Source organism: Pipistrellus kuhlii, unplaced genomic scaffold, assembly GCF_014108245.1.
Source record: "Pipistrellus kuhlii isolate mPipKuh1 unplaced genomic scaffold, mPipKuh1.p scaffold_m20_p_2, whole genome shotgun sequence".
In the NCBI taxonomy this organism is placed as follows: domain Eukaryota; kingdom Metazoa; phylum Chordata; class Mammalia; order Chiroptera; family Vespertilionidae; genus Pipistrellus; species Pipistrellus kuhlii.
The window spans coordinates 97,286,983-97,298,703 of NW_023425515.1; the positions used below are offsets into that span (position 1 = coordinate 97,286,983).

The 11,721-nt window shown below is 36.8% G+C and overlaps 1 pseudogene; it reads left to right on the forward strand.

The window, feature by feature from the left end:
- The first annotated feature begins 6,718 nt into the window (after positions 1-6,718).
- LOC118724174 lies at positions 6,719-7,716 on the forward strand (annotated as a pseudogene).
- Positions 7,717-11,721: the final 4,005 nt, after the last annotated feature.

An 11,721-nucleotide genomic window follows, 5' to 3' on the forward strand; every position in this document is an offset into this window, starting at 1 on the left:
GCGAGTTGAATGACAGATATTTCAAGATTGCAGTTCTGAAAATACTCAATGAGATGTGAGAAAATACTGACAGTCAATTCAGTGCACTCAGAAAACAAATCAATGAACAAAACAAATATTTCTCCAAAGAAATTGAACTGTTAAAAAATAATATAGCAGAAATCCTGGAACTGAAGCATAGAAAACAGAACCCTCTGGTTAGAAGAAAGAACTAGTGATATTGAAGGGAATCAAGAAAAGATGCAGAGGGAAGAAGAGAGAGACCTGAGAATGAAAAATGTAAAATAGCTCTATGATACCTCTCTCCTTCCATTAAAATATAATATCAGAATCATAGGCATAGCAGGGGAGGAAGAGAGAAACTATGGAATGGAGAGTCTATTAAAACAAGCAGTGGATGAGAACTTCCAAAATCTATGGAAACAACTATATCCTCAAATCCAAGAAACAAACAGAACACCTAATTACCTCATTCAAAAGAAGCTGTTTACAACGTACTTGGTAATGAAGCTGCCAAAAATTAGTGACAGAGAAAAAATTCTGAAAGCATCCAAGGAAAAGAAAGAAGTGAACAACAAAAGAAAACCCATCAGAATTTCACCCGATTTCTCAACAGACTCTACAAGCCAGAATATTCAATTATCTGAAAGAGTGAAATATGTAGCCAGCAAAATTACCCTTTATATATGAAGGAGAAATAAGAACATTCCCAAACATACAGAAGCTGAGGGATTTCATCACCAGAAAACCTCCATTGCAGGAAATACTCAAGGGAGTTATTCTAAAATAAAATAAAAAAGAACTTAAGGTCATAGCACTACCAGATGTATTGCAAAAACGAACAAACAAACAAACAAACAAACAAACAAAAAAACACCTCATAGCATAAACAGAGATAATTTTTGACAATAAAAACATATGAGGGGAAGAGGGACAAGTATGGACAGACAAAGGAAGATGAAGATGAGATCCATTCCAAAGGGAAAAATCTATAATATATATGCAACTTCATTTTTTATAAAACTAATGGCAATCACACACAAAAAAACCCCCAAACAATACATATCTTAAAAAAAGAGGAAACAAAGGAAAGATTGATGGAATACCACCAAACAAAAACCACAAGTAGAAGCATAATGGAAAAGAAAAAGTGGGTGCACAGAGTTACCAGAAAACAAAAGATAAAATAACTATAGGAAATTATCTTCTGATATAATAAAAGGCTAATATGCAAATTGACCGAATGGTGGAACAACCAGTCGCTATGATGCTCACTGACCAACAGGGAGCAGACACTCAATACAGGAGTTATTTCCCAGTGGTCAGTGTGCTCCCATGGGAAGAGCACTGCTTAGACAGAAGCCAAGCTCACCAGCGGGCTAATGGATGGTAAGTTCAGTGGCAGTGGTGGGAGCCTCTCCTGCCTCCTTCACAGTGCTAAGGATCCTGAATGGTTCTGGACTGTGAGAAAGTGGAGGTCAGCCTGAGGGACCCTGCCCTTCCCCCACCTCAGTGCACAATTGTCATGCACTGGGCCTCTAGTACATCAATAATCATCCTAAATGTAAATGGATTAAATTCACCAGTAAAGAGGCACAGAGTAACAAAGGGGATAAAAAACAAATAAATAAACAAACAACAACAACAAACCAACCATATGCTGCATATAAAGACATATCTAAACAGCAGAGACAAATGTAGATTCTAAGTAAAAGGGTGGGAAATGATTATCAAAGCAAATAACATCCACAAAAAAGCAGGTGTAGCCATACTTATATCTGACAAAATAGATTGTGAGATAACAAGAGACAAAGATGGACACTTTATAACGATAAAAGAAATACTACCTCAAGAAAACATAACACTTCTTTACACACACACACACACACATACACACACACACACACACACAGAAAACCAGGGAGAACCAAAATATATTTAACAGAACTAAAGGGAGGAAGAGATCAAAACAGAAATAGTTGGAGACCTTAATATCTATTGACAGCTCCAGGCAGATCAACCAAAAAAAAAAAAAAATTCAGTGAAGAAATATTAGTTTTAAATGAAACACTAGACCAAATGGATATAACTGGCATTTACAGAACATTTCATCCCAGAACATCAGACCATACAGTCTTCTTCAGGGTACATGGAATATTCTCAAGAATAGACCATATATTGAGTCACAGAACAAGCAGCAAAAAATTCAAAAGACTGAAATTATTCCAAGCATATTTTCTGACCAGATGCCTTAAAAATAGAAATCAACTGCAAAACAGGAGGTAAGAAATACTACAAATATGTGTAGATTAAACAATATACTACTAAAACGTGACTAAGTCAAAGAAGAAATAAGAAAAGATATATAGAAAGAAACAAGAATGGTAACATAACATTAAAATCTCTGGGATGTAGCAAAAGCTTTAATAAGGGGAAAGTATACATAATTATAGGCCTATTTCAAGAAACAAGAGAAATTCCAACAACTTAACATCACACCTTAAAAGACTAGACAAAGGAGAACCAAAGAAGTCCAAAGTTAGATGAAATGAAATAATAAAAATTAGAAAAGAATTAAATGAAATAGAGAACAAAACGACTATACAAAAAAAAAATCAATAAAACATAGAGCTGGTTCTTTGAAAAGATTAATAAAATTGACAACCCCCTGCCTAACCTCACTAAGGAAAAAAGGGAAAAGACCCATATAAACAAAATCAGAAATGAGAGAGAAGAAATCACCACAGACATAACTGATATACAAAGGATCATACTAGAATATTATGAAAGACTTTATGCCACCAAATTCAATAACCTAGAAAAAATGGATAAGTTCCTAGAAATATATAACCTTCCTAGACTAACTTGTGAAGAACTGGAAAATCTAAATAGACCCATCAGCAGTGAGGAAGTTGACAACCATCAAAAACCTCCCCAAAAACAAAAGTCCAGGACCAGATGTCTTCACTAGTGAATTCTACCAAACGTTCAAGGAAGAATTAAAACCCATTCTTTTCAAACTCTTCCAAAAAATTGAAGATATAGCAATACTTCCTGACACATTCTATGAGGCCAATATATCCCTGATACCAAAACCTGGCAAAGATAACACAAAAAAAGAAAACTACAGACCAATATCCCTGATGAATACAGTCACAAAAATCCTAACCAAAATGCTAGTTAATTGAATACAACAGTACATCCAAAAAATAATACATCACAATCAAGTAGAATTCATTCCTAGGGTGCAAGGGTGATTCAACATTTGCAAATCAATCAACAATACACCACATTAACAAAAGAAAAGATAGAAATCATATAATCTTGTAAATAGATGCAGAAAAAGCATTTGATAAGATACAACACCGATCTATGATTAAAACACTCAAAAAATAGGAATAGAAGGAAAGTATCCAATTTAATGAAGGCCATATATGATAAACTCTCAGCTAACATCATAGTCAATAGTGAAAAACTGAGAGCTTTTCTCCCAAGATCAGGAAAAAGACAAGGAAGTCCACTCTCACCACCATCCAACATAGTACAGGAAGTACTAGCCAGATCAATAAGGCAAGAGAAAGAAATAAAACACATCCAAATATGGAAGAAAGAAGTCAAACTGTCACTTTTTGTGGATGACATGATGCTGTATATAGAAAATCCTAAAGACTACAAAAAAAAAAAATACTGGAAACAATAAAGAAATATAGTCAAGTTGCAGGATACAAAATCAATGTGCAAAAATCCATTGCTATCTTGTAGACCAACAACAAAACTTCAGAAAAAGAAATGGAGAAAACAACTCATTTTGCAATTGCAACCACAAGAATAAAATATCTAGGAATAAACTTGACAAATAATTTGAAAGACCTATATGTTGAAAATTACAAAACAGTATTAAAAGAGATTGAAAAAGACACAATAAAATGAGAAAATATCTCATGTTTATGGATTGGAAGAATCAACATAGTTAAAATGTTCATTTTACCCAAAGCAATATATAGACTTAATGCAATTTCCTTCAAAATCCCAATGTCATTTTTTAAAGAAATAGAATGAGCAATCATCATATTTTCTTGTAACTACAAAAGACCCAGAATAGCCAAAGTAATCCTGAAAAAAAAAAATAATAAAAGAAAGAAAAGAAACAACAAGGTTAGAGGTATCATGCTACCCAACTTCAAAATATGCTATAGAGCTACAATAATCAAAAGAGCATGGCATTGGCAGAGAAATGGATCACAGATCAATGGAACAGAATAGAGAGCCCAGCTATAAAACCACACATATATGGACAGATAATTTTCAACAAAGGATCCAGAAATGCACATTGGAGTAAAGATAGTCTCTTCAATAAGTGTTGCTGGGAAAACTGGAAAGTCACATGCAAATTAATGAAGCTGGATTGCAGTTTGTTCCTGTGTAAAAAAATTAATATAAAACGGATCAAAGACTTAAACATAATATTCAAAACTATAAGTCACATAGAAAAAATTATAGGTACCAAACTTATGGACCTGAGGGGTAGAGAAAATTTTCTGAACTTAATTTCAAAAGCAAGGGAGGTAAAGGCAAAAATAAATGATGGGACTATATCAAACTGAAGAGTTTCTGCACAGAAAAAATAAAATAAAATAAGGCCAAAAAAAAATACAGGCAGCAAACTAGATGGGAGATTACATTTGCAAATAGTAGCTTCAGTAAAGATTTAATTTCCAAAAAATATAAAGAACTCATAGAACTCAACAGCAAACAAATAATCAATCCAATCAAAAAGTGGGCAGAGGACCTGAAAATACACTTCTCCCGAGAAGAAATACAAATAGCCAGTAGTACATAAAAAGATGTTCAACCTCACTGGCAATCATGGAAATGCAAATTAAAATTACAATGAGATAGCCAAAACTGGTTTGACTCAGTGGATAGAGGGTCAGCCTGAGGACTGAAGAGTCCCAGGTTCGATTCTGATTAAGGGCATGTTCCTTGGTTAGGGGCACATCCCCAGTAGGGGGCGTGCAGGAGGCAGCTGATCGATGATGCTCTCATCGATGTTTCTAACTCTATCTCTCTCTGTAAAAAAGCAATAAAATATATTAAAAAATAAAATAAATAAAATAAAATTACAATGAGATACCACCTTACACCTGTTAGAGTAGCCATTATCAAGACAAGCAACAGTAAGTGTTGGAAAGGTTATGGATAAAAGTGAACTCTCATTCACTGCTGGTGGGGATGTAGACTGATACAACCACTATGAAAATCAATCTGCCCATTCCTCAAAATATTAAAAGTAGAGCTATCATACAACCCAACAATCCCACTCCTGGATATATACCCAAAAAACTTGAAATCATTTATACACAAAGATATATGCACCTCTATGTTCATTGCAGCATTATTCATGGTGGCCAAGACTTGGAGACAAACAACCTAAGTGCCGTGCTATAAAGGACTGGATAAAGAAGACGTATATATACACAATGGAGTACTACATGGCTATAAGAAATGATGAAATAGCGTCGTTTACAACAACATGGATAAACCTGGAGAACATTATGTGAAGTGAAATAATTCAGACAAAAAAGCTAAGAATTATATAATTTCACTCATATGTGGAATATAAAACTGAAACTTATGAACAGAAACAGTAGTGTGGTCATTGCCAGAGGAAGGAGTGTGAGGGGAAAAAGGGGTTCTAATACGAGGTGACAGAAGAAGATGTCATTTTGGGTCTTGGGTACATGGTTCTATACAAAGATTTTATAATTTAGTAATCCACACATGACACTATATGTTCATGTTGACTAATGTTATCCCAATAAAACTTAATCCTATATAATTAAAGGCTAATATGCAAATTGACCAAATATTAGAATGACTGGTCTCTATGATGCTCACTGACCACCAAGCAGACACTCAACATAGGAGCTGCCCTGGGGTGTTTAGTGAACTCCCACAGGACATCCTAAGTCAGCAGTTGGACACCCCCTGAGGAATCCTGGGCTGCGAGAGGGCACAGACCAGGCTGAGAGATCCCACCTCTACCTCTGCTGCCAGTGCACAAATATCGTGCACTGGGCCTCTAGAAAAAATAAATAAATTAGAATAAATAAATAAATAAAGCATTTAAACATTAATGTCTATTCATTTCGATCATGGCCAAAAAACAAATGAAGATAAAAAAAGTTAATGTTATGGAAGACTAATTCATTTACTTATCAGTGAACAACATTCATTAATTGCATTTGATAAAGATAGAAAAGAAATAGGAGAGAAGATTATAATGCTCAGAGAGATAGAAATAAGAAAAACATATAGTACAATGAGGTAAGTAAATCAAAGAGTGAGAAGTATGTCAGAGACTATTCCAGCACTGGTTGGAAAGTAATAGTCAATTATCACCAAGATCCCTCCAACCAATGAGGTTCTGTGATTAAAAAAAAAATTAAATAGTAAACAATGCAATTATGTTACAGTAAATATATAAGTGAATTTAAGTGACAAAGTTATCTAAGTTTTATAAAATAGGTAAAGTACAAAAATATGGTAAATACTCACTTGAATTCTGAAGGAGGGATGGCCTTGAGTTGTTAGATAAATTATTTTTCTTCCATATTATTTTGTATTTAATTATCTTATTTCATGTATTGATATACCTTCAGTTAGAGCATCTAATATGACAAATATTCTTATTAAATAGTTATCATATACTGGTGATCCTGACCTTCAGTCTGTTGACCTAGGCACCATGGCGCCCTCCAGGAAGTTTTCCCTTGTGGGAAACTGGAAGATAAATGGGCAGAAGTCGACTCTGAGGGAATTCATCACCACTCTAAATGCGGCCAAGGTGCCAGCTAACACAGAGGTGGTTTGTGCACTCACCACCACCTACATTGACTTTGCCAGGCAAAAGCTAGATATATCCCAAGATTTCTGTGGCTACCCACAACTGCTACAAAGTGACTAATGAGACCTTCACTGGACAGATCAGTCCTGGCATGATCAAAGACTGGAACCACATGGGTAGTCCTGGAGTACTCAGAGAGAAAGCATGTCTTTGGTGAGTTACAGAGTTGATTGGGCAGAAAGTAGCTCATGCCTTGACCAAGGCACTTGGAGTGATCACCTGCATTGGAGAGAAGCTAGTTGAGAGGTAAGATGGCATCACTGAGGAGGTCAATTTTGAACAAACCAAGGTAAAGTGAAGAACTGGAACAAGTGTTTTCTGGCCTATGATCCTGTGTGGGCCATTGCTGCAGGCAATACTGCAACACCCCTAATAGACCCTGGAAGAACATGAAAAGCTCTGAGAATGGCTTAAGTCCAATGCCTGTGATGCAGTGGCTCAGAGCACCCACATCATTTAAGGAGGTTCTGTGATTGGGGCAATCTGCAAGGAACTGGCAAGCCAGCTTTACGTGGATGGCTTCAACATGGATGGCACATCCTTCAAGCCTGAATTTGTGGACATCATCAATGCCAAACAATAATCCCCAAAATCCATCTCCCTACCCATCCTGCTATGCCAAGGACTATGAAGCTCAAAAGACCAATAACTGTTCCTTCCTATCCCCACTCCACACATCCTTCTGATAGTATCACCTGCCCCTTCTGGTGGCCTAATTCAAACTGTAATTCTCATTTACCATTTATATATGTAATGGTTGGAACAACCCATTCTCTACTTACTATAATAATTGGAACAAAACATCTCACTAAGGTGGCTTCTCTTTGGCTGAGAGGTGAAAAGGGTAGAGTTTGCTTGTGTGTTTCTTAAGTCCCCACTGAAGGCAAAAAAGATAAGCATCCATCTCTCTCATTTTGTATGTGGGGCCAAGGGCTGGGAAAGAGCCTTATTCTCCCCTTAAGGCCAGAGGTGCTGTTCTCCTTGGTGCCAACACCTGTGTGTTGTATATGAGAGCAGTCATACTTGGGAGTGGGAATAATCATCTGTCACTAAAAAGAAAAAGTTATAATATGCTTAAAAACTTTCTAGACTATTTCTATTTTAATTTGACTTGCAGTAAAGAGCTACAAAATATAGAGCTATAAAATATAGACAACACAATACAATGGATAAAGAGATATAAATAGAGGTGAAAATTGGAGAGAAAAATAACAGCAATATTCACATCAGTCTTTCTCATTCTCTCACCTTTCTTCCTTCTTTCCTTCCTTCTTTTCTTTCTTCCTTCCTTCCTTCCTTCCTTCCTTCCTTCCTTCCTTCCTTCCTTCCTTCCTTCTTTCCTTCTTTTCTTCTTTCTTTCTCTGTCTTTAAAAAAAATCTTCACCAAAGATATGTCTTTATTGATTTTAGAGAGAGTGGAAGGGGGAGAGAGAGATAAACATCAAAGTGAGAAACATAGATTGCTGCCTCCTATATGTACCCTAACTGGATAATGGAACCCTCAACCTAAGTATCTGCCCACTTACAACTTTTTGGTGTAGGGTATGACACTCCAAACAACTGAGTAACCTGGCCAGGATGATGGGTTTTTATGTAAAGACTCCCAGGTGATTCTCATAAATAGCAGTAAGGTTGTTTGAGAATAGATGAGTCATGGGTAATTCAACAACTTAACTTTGGGTTAACCTTCATATTCAGCGATACTACTAAATATATATGCATAATACCCTGAAGTATGCTTTGTGGTTCTGAAAAATGTGTCCCATGATCATATGCATATCAACACAGTAAAACTATCAAACAACAACAAAAAAGGTTTTTAACAGTTTAATGCTGTGTTTTTAAAACTTGACTATGACACCTCTTAGTAATATTATACCAATTTTCTTGCTATTAAATTAGTTTCCACAGAAACAATGTAAATAGAAAATCATGTTGTAGACTCTCAAATAGAACTGTTTTGACCTGAAAAATAAGGTATTTTCACTTAACAACTTTAACCCATAAACTCAATCATTAACTACAGAGTCAAGATAGTCTGAAATATGTTTATTCTTGAACCTGTTTCTCTTCTACTAGAAAATAATCTTCAGTGTCAAAATGACCACGAAGTCATTCAAAAAAGCAAAATTGCAGTTGCCTCTTTAAACTTTTAGCTAAGAAAAACACTGTTTCCAGAATAATCCAGGGTATTAAAAGCAACATATCCCCCATAAAACACACAAGTAGAACACTTTAAGAACTTATTGAGAAGTAAAGAGTTTTGTTTTTGTTTATTTGTCTTTTAAATCTTACCTGAGGATATTTTCCCATAGATTTTTAGAGAGTAGAAGGGAGAGGGAGAGATAGAGAAAAACACTGATGTGAGAGAGACACATTAATTGGTTGCCTTCCATATGCCCCTGACGAGGGCCAGGAGCCTGGAATTGAGATATGTGCCCTTTAAAGGCATTGAACTTGGGACCTTTCAGTCGATAGGCCAATGCTCTCTATCCACTGAACCAAACTGGCTAGTGTAAGGGTTTTGTTATAGTTGTTATTTATAAATTTTATTTTTAAATCTCAATTTTGCTGCTTCACAGTTTATGGCTTACTAGATTAGAAATATATGACTTTTAAGTTACATGTATTGTAAAGGTCAAAAATAATAGATCAGGGAGAAACCAAGATGGCGGCCTAGGTAAGCACCTAAGCTGCAGCCTCGCACAACAATTTCAAAAAAAAAACAAACAAAAAAAACAACTAAAATCAGAACGGACTTCACCTAAAAACACAGGAAAGCTGGTGGAGTGGGAAATCTACAACTAGAAAGAAGGAGAGAGGCTCACGGATTGGACTGGGAGCTGCAAAGTGCTGAGGTAGGGAGAAGCTTGCCCACAAAGAAGAAGTGGGGCCGAATGCCTGGCTGGTGGAAAGTGAGGAATTCCTGATTGCACTGAACCCTTTCTGACTGTACTGAACCCCAACCCCGGCCTAAACCTCATGGACCCAGGCTCAGATGGGTGGTCTGGACTGTAAAGAAAGGCACCCAGAGACTCAGAGACTGGGAGACTGGGGGAGCCTGGAGACGCAGAAGGCAGGGTCTACAGTCGTGCAAGTGAGTTTGAGCAGAGAGGTCCCACCTAGGAGGTTGCCACTGCCTTTCCATGGCGGAAGGAGTCAGAAGCTCCAGACTATAAAGAACCAATCCAATTCCAGGCGAGCCCCTGAGGTACCCATGCTCTTGCATGGGGAATCTGGGAAAGCCAGGGGAAAACTCAGGGGAGCCAAGGAAGGCAGAGGAAGTGGAAACTCAGGCATGCACACAAGGGCAGGGCTGATGGGAAGCCAAGACTGTCAGCTCAACCCTGAGACTCTGCCCCATCCAAACTGAGCACAGAGGCTTCTGCAACTTTGCAAATCTGATCCTATAAGACTGTCTCCAATACAGAAGGTATCCCAGAGTAGACACAAGTGATACTCACATTCAATTGGCTTGAAGGTCAATTCCTCTAAGGGATATCAACAACAATTAAGACTTAACTACAACAAGGCTGTACACGCAGTTCACAAAGGGGAACACCAAGAGTGTCTACATCAGGTAACTGAGGAGGCTGACCCACTGGGCCATATAGAACACCAAACACACAAAGCCATCTTACCAACTCTTAGAAGCAGTGAAAATGCCAAGACAAGGAAATAGATCTCAAACAAAAGAGATGAAGGATATAGAGTTCAAAACCATGGTTTTAAGGTTATGCAAAAATTTCCTAGAAAAGGCTGATAAATTTCATGAGACCCAACTAAAAATTAAACATAAGCTGATTAAATTGGAAAATATTATACAGAGATCCATCAGCAGAATGGAGGAACACAAGAATCAAGTCAAAGAGCCAAAAGACACTCCTCTGGAGAAGCAAGAAGAAAAGAGAATCCAGAAAGTTGAAGATAATGTAAGGAGCCTCTGGGACAACTTCAAGCGTACCAACATCATAATTATGGGGGTGCCAAAAGAAGAGAGAGTGCAAGATACTGAAAACATATTTGAAGAAATAATATCAGAAAACTTCCCCCACTTGGTGAAAGAAATAGACTTACAAGTACAGGAAGCATACAGAACCCCAAACAAGAGGAATCCAAAGAGGATAACACCAAGACAAATATTTAAATGCCAAGGGCAAAAGACAAAAAGAGGATCTTACAAGCAGCAAGAGAAAAGCACTTGGTTACCTATAAGGGATCACCCATAAAACTGTCAGCTGATTTCTCAACAGAAACTATGCAGGCCATAAGGGAGTGGCAAGAAATATTCAAAGTGGTGAATAGCCAGAACCTACAACCAAGATTATTGTATCCAGCAAATTCAAATCCATTCAGAATTTAAGGGCAGATAAAGAGCTTCACAGATAAGAAAAAGCTAAAGGAGTTCATCACCACCAAACCAGTATTATATGAAATGCTGAAAGATATTATTTAAGAAGAGGAAGAAGAAAAAAAGATAAAAATTATAATCAACAAATATATATCAACAAGTGAATCTAAAAATCAAGTGAATTAGAAACCTGAGGAACAGAATAAACTGGTGAATATAATAGAATCAAGGGCAAAGAAGGGGAGTGGATTGGTAATTATCAGGGGGAAAAGGGTGTGGGGGTGCAGAAAGAGACTTGATTAAAATTGTACACCTATGGTTGAGGACAATGGGGGGTGAGGTTTGGGCAGAGGGTGGGGTGGGAACTGGGTGGAAGGGAACTATGGAGGGAAAAAGGAGAAACAATTGTAATAATCTGAGCAATAAAGATTTATTTTAAAAAAATAAAATAAAATAATAGACC